Source organism: Hemitrygon akajei, chromosome 4 (genome assembly GCF_048418815.1).
Source record: "Hemitrygon akajei chromosome 4, sHemAka1.3, whole genome shotgun sequence".
Taxonomy (NCBI): domain Eukaryota; kingdom Metazoa; phylum Chordata; class Chondrichthyes; order Myliobatiformes; family Dasyatidae; genus Hemitrygon; species Hemitrygon akajei.
The window spans coordinates 35,025,539-35,031,705 of NC_133127.1; positions in this window are offsets into that span (position 1 = coordinate 35,025,539).

Sequence of the window (6,167 nt, forward strand, 5' to 3'; positions counted from 1 at the left end):
AAGAGGAAAAATAACACGGAGACTCAAGGTAAATCAGAAATTAAATCAGAAGTTAATGAGAAAGGTAAGGAGGAAGGTAAACCTGTGAAGGAAAGACAGTTTGGTCTTATTTGTAACTATTGTAAGAAACCTGGCCATGTAATAGCTAACTGTTTCAGATTGAAAAAGAGAAGGAAGCAGTTCCAGATGCTTGTGTGCAACATACTGAAGCACCTGTAAAATTACAGGGTTTGGTAAACACAAATGAGGTTTTGTTAGAGTCTGACCAAGTTAAAAAGGGATATGAACATTTTATAACTGAAGGGTTTGTATCCTTGAAAGAAGAATCTACTCTGGTGCCAATAAAAATCCTTAGGGATACTGGAGCTTCTCAATCACTGATGTTAGACAGTGTATTGAAGTTTAATGAAGAGAGTGATACTGGTGAGGTAAATTATATAAGAGGTGTTGGGAGTGATTTTATGCCTGTACATTTACATAAAGTAAATTTAAAGTCAGGGTTAGTTACAGGATTTGTTAAAGTAGGATTACAGCATAGCTTACCTGTGAAGGGTATTTCTTTATTGTTAGGTAATGACTTGGCAGGTGGACAAGTTTTTCCTGAAGTGCATTTGACAATGGAGTTAGAGGAACCAGAGATGAATTCTAACACAGATTCTTCCTGTGTTGTGACTAGAGCAATAGCTAAAAAGATTGATGCGCAGAATGAGGTTGTTACTCATGACTGTTCAACTCAGGATTCGAGTTTTGAGGATGTGTCAGAGACTTTCTTACCTTCGTTGTTTGAACAAGATTCTTGGAGTAAGTCTGACTATGAAGATTTATCTCTGTCTTGGAAGGAGATGATAGTAGAGCAGAATAGAGACCCTGAGATTATAAAATTAAGAGAACAAGCTTTACTAGATAGTGAAATTGAGAAGGTGCCAGTATGATATTACTTGGAAAAAGGAGTGTTGATGAGGAAGTGGAGGTCACCTACAATTCCTGCAAGTGAGGAATGGAATATTGTTTATCAGGTAGTTGTCCCTAAAGTTTATCGAAATGAGATTTTGACTTTAGCTCATAGTGTGCCTTTAGGTGGACATCAAGGGGTAAGGAAAACTGTGGACAAGATTTTAAAACATTTTTACTGGCCTGGTCTAAGAAAACATGTGGCGATGTTTTGTAAAACGTGCCATACTTGTCAAATTGTGGGTAAACCATATCAAGTTACACCAGTAGCTCCATTACAGCCTATTCCAGCATTTGGTGAACCGTTTTCTAAAGTTATTGTAGATTGTGTTGGTCCATTACCAAAGACAAAAACTGGTTATCAGTATTTGTTGACTATCATGTGTACTTCGTCTAGGTTTCCAGAGGCAGTACCACTTAGGAATATAAAAGCTAAAACTGTGACAAAAGCTCTTATAAAATTCTTTACTTATTTTGGATTACCTAAGGAAATACAAACTGATCAAGGCAGTAATTTTATGTCTGGATTGTTTCAACAGATAGTTTATAAATTGGGAGCTAAGCAAATCACTTCATCTGCATACCATCCGGAATCGCAAGGTGCCTTAGAGAGGTTTCATTCTACCCTCAAGAATATGATTAGGACATATTGTGTGGAAAATGAGAATGACTGGGATGAGGATATAAACTTACTTTTATTTGCAGTAAGGGAATCGGTACAGAAATCTTTAGGTTTTAGTCCATTTGAACTTGTGTTTGGGCATAGAGTTAGAGGACCTTTAGCTTTATTAAAAGAACAGTGGATTAGTAAGGAAATACACACTAATTTGTTGGACTATGTTTTGAAATTTAAGGACAGGTTACATAAAGCTTGTAGCTTAGCCAAGGAAAATTTAAAATTGGCTCAGGAGAAAATGAAAACTTGGTATGATAAAGAAGCTAGGATGAGGATGTTTAAGCCTGGAGATAAGGTGTTGGTTCTTTTCCCAGTGCAAATGAATCCTTTACAAGCTAGATTTCATTGTCCCTATGAAATTGTGTCTAAAATCAATGATGTGGATTACGTGATAAAAACTCCAGATCCAGTAGCTTACTTTTCTAAGAAATTTGATAAGCATCAAAGAAACTATTCGACAATAGAGAAAGAATTGTTATCTCTTGTTTTAGCTTTGGAATATTTTGAGGTATATGTTGGTACAACTCAAAAACCACTTATTGTTTACACTGATCATAATCCGTTAAACAGAAGATTATTAAATTGGAGTTTGATGTTACAAGAGTACAATATTGTGATAACTCACATTAAAGGTAAAGATAATGTGGTTGCTGATTGTCTACCTTGATGTTGAATGTACAATGTAATTTTTTTTTGGAGTGTTTTTTTTTACAATTGTAACACTCCTGCTGTATTGTGAGTTGTAAGATGTTATATGATGGTATTGTATATTGTGTATGTTGTATAATTTATACATTTGTTTTTCTTGTAAATAATTTTTGAAATTTTTGTTCTTGTCAGACCAAAAATGTTTTTTTGGAGGGAAGTGTTACGTACTCGTGACACGTGACAGTGGTACCCTTGTCACGTGACTGGGGTTGAAGCTATACTGGACTTGAGGTAATGGTCTTGTGATGGTGGAGTGACGCCATTTTCCTGCCAGTAGAGGTCATGTGACAGTTTTTTTTTTTACAGGGTATAAAAGGAGGACCCCTCCCTGTGAGGAGGGGCAGTTCGTGGCTGGATTTGCCATGTTGACTTCATGCTACTGCGTGATTTAATGTTATGACGCAGTTTAGTTGAAAGATGAAGTTTTTTCTAATGCCTAAAGTTTAAAAGGTCATTGCCAGCAGTTTCTCTACAATACTGCTAGTTGAGAATCAGTGGAGAGTGAAGATCGGAGTTCGGGAGTTAAAGATCAAGGAGAATCGATTTCAACGGTGAAACAGGTTCGACCTTGTTTGATCCTTATTCGGAAGGAATTTGTTGACTGTTCTCGTATTAATCCCTGTGAAATATCAGAAAGGATTGAGAACAGTGTTGTAAAGGAAAGGTCAGTGCCTTTAAGCCGTTTTGTTTCGTTACGTAAATTCTTCGTGGGGAAAGTTCGATTTGGGAACCGAAGCAACACAACTTGAAAGAGAATTTAAATCGTCTTAAAAAGTCTCTCCCTTAAATGGACTGTGAGCATTTTGAACTCTTGGCAATACTACTTTGAAGAACTGTTTTTGCAACATCGCGTTAAGAACTGTTTTAAGCTTCATTGCTTTAAGAACTGATTAGGCTGCCGCACAGCAGCTGATTTCCGGTTACGTTAGTGATTTGTTTACTTTTGGGGGGTTTGTTTTCAGTGTTTAATAAACGTGTTATTTGTTATAAAAACCCCTGCCTAACTCAAATATTTATTGTTGCCCGAATCCGTAACAAGTATCATAACAACAACTTTGCTCTTGGCATCAGCAAGATCAAGGAAATTATTGTGGACTTCAGGAAGGGGGAGTTGGGAGAAAACACCCCAGTCCTCAGCAATGGAAAGAACATTCCTGAGCATCAATATCCAACAGGATATATCCTGGGCCCAATATATTGATGTGGTCACAAAGACACACCAGCTACTCTACTTCATTAGGAGTTGGAGCAGATTTTGTAAATCACCAATTTCCATAGACGTAATGTGGAGAGCGCTCTGACTGATTCTGTCACACAGCTTAGTATGAAGCCTCCATACACATGATCACAAGAGGCTGTAGGTTACAGTCAGCCAGCTTAACAGGGACACAATCCTCCCTACTAGAGGACATCTTCAAGAGATGGTGCATCAAGGTGGCATCCATCATTGGCACTCACCATCCAGGACATGCCCTTATTTATTACCATTAGGGAGTATAGAAGCCTGAAGACCAATACAATTTCATCCATTTCACCATCAAATTTACAAACAGTCCATTAACACTTCATTATTCCTTTTATTTTGAACTATTTTTGAAATATTATAGATCTATGCTTTTACACAGTACCACTGCTAAAGAACAAATTTCACTCCGCTTGTTAATAATAAACCTGATTCAGCACTTTTAGGAGGCTGGTAGTTTCAAAGGTTCACCATCATTAGAGTGAAGAAAGGTCCCGTGTCAGTACTAAATCTTACTGTGTCCCGAGATCATGACTTTTGTTCAAGGCATCCTTGCTGCAGAAAATAATTCCGTGTATCCAGCTGGGCTTTACATTTTGTTCTTGGGACACTTTAATAAAATCCTCCACTGATTCTTTTGAACTTGAGTTAATATAGACTCAAGTCAACCCAATTTATCCTCATGAGTGTTGCCATCACTGAAATCAGATTGATGAAGCTTTTGCTGCACTCTTGTAGATTGCTTTTTAGGTTAACAGGATAAAACTCACAACACTGCACCAGTGGCCTCATCAAGATCCTGTATAATTGTAATGAGAAATAATTCCTCTTGTACTTGCCACAAGGACCATTTGTGGTAGTTACATCTGTTATGCCGTTGGCCCCCTCCTTTGTGAAAATCGCAAGAACTCTAGTTAAGGGGGGTCAACTGACCCAAGAGAGAGAGACGTGCGAAAGACCACGTTCTCCCAAGAAGCAGAATAAAAGTGACTTTGACTATTGTCTCATGGAGACCACCTGAAAAGCCCTCGGGCAAAGTGGGCTGGTTGAGAGAGAGATCGCATTACCTGCAACTTGATTGACACCTGCGATCCCGTGAAGAAGTATAAAGGCGGGTCTGAGGGGAGGACCCTCAGATGCACCAAGGAAACACACGAAGGAGAAACGCTAGAAATCCTGCGACAGCGTTTTAATAGCTACAGCCGGTGGTGGGGTTCGTGTGCGTCCTTCCCTTGCCTGGGATTGGCGACTTCACCACGGAAGACAGCCTAGCTACAGGGGAAGCCACAGATGAGAGTCCATTCCCCCAACGAGACTTCCGACTACCTCCTACAGGTTGGAAAACCTGTCGGGTAAATGCTTCATGTTCTCTGTCTTTCTAACTAAAAGTGCACCAATGCGACACTTCCGCCGGCAACTAAGTGAAACTGCCGTGATCTAAAAGACTTTTAGATCATCCAGTGAACGATATAAAATCTACATTACCCCTAGACGACGATCGAGCTTGTGTTTTGAATGATTATTATTACACCGGTGTTTTAGATTGAGTTTTGATGATCTGAATGTTTTGTATTAACCATACGTTTGTGCCCTTGTTGAATAAAACGGTTGAAAATAGTAGCATCCGACTCAGCTGATCCATCTATCTTTGTTGGTAAGTTACCTGGTTACGGGGTTTTCGTAACACATCTGACAAACATCAGACATCGGCCTACTCACCATCAAGGACAAATATACAAAGATCAGCAATATTGTGAAGGATCCCACCCTGCTCAGACTGTTTTTCCCACTTCCATCAGGAAAAAGCTAGGCGGCATCCACACCAGGTGCACCAGACTCAAATCTAGTTACTTCTCCGTGTTGTCAGCACCACCACATGCACACCTCTGCACAGCATCCTTCATCTTCTTATGCACTGCAACTTTATGCTTACATGCCACATTGAGTCATACTCCTACAGTGCTTTCATATACTCTGCTGCTACCGAGTTTTTCTTGCCAAGTCCCCTTGTCATTATCATTTCCTATCGGTCACCATATGTAGATACTCCTACACCGAGCTTCACTTTAGTACTGTACAATCTTTACAAGGTCCTATGAATATAACAACCACATTCAGTTGCTTGTATATTTTATAGGATTACTTTTATAATTATGCTTTTTAAATTGCGTTATGCTTGTTGCTTATTTTTAATGTTGCATGGTTCCAGAGTAACAATCGTTTCATTCTTGAACCTTTAACTATTTGCTTTCAGGATACTCAGGTCTCTGTACATCACAATCCCCAACCTACAGCCAATGTTATTGTCTGTTAAGTTACAAATCATCCACAATATTCATTGTTGAGATAATACTTTAGTGGTTTCATTGGGCCTTTTGTTTCTGGGATGCCAAACAAGGTAATAACAAATTATGCACTTAAAATTGTAGCTGTCTCAGAATTTTATTTTATATTCACAAATGAACTCTGCAAAGTGTGAAATGCAATAGTTTCAACCCGTCAGAATCAATATTTCCCCATTTAAAATTTATTGTTAACAGCTATTATTCCTGACCAAATTGTTCTTATGCACATCAACATTCTTCAACT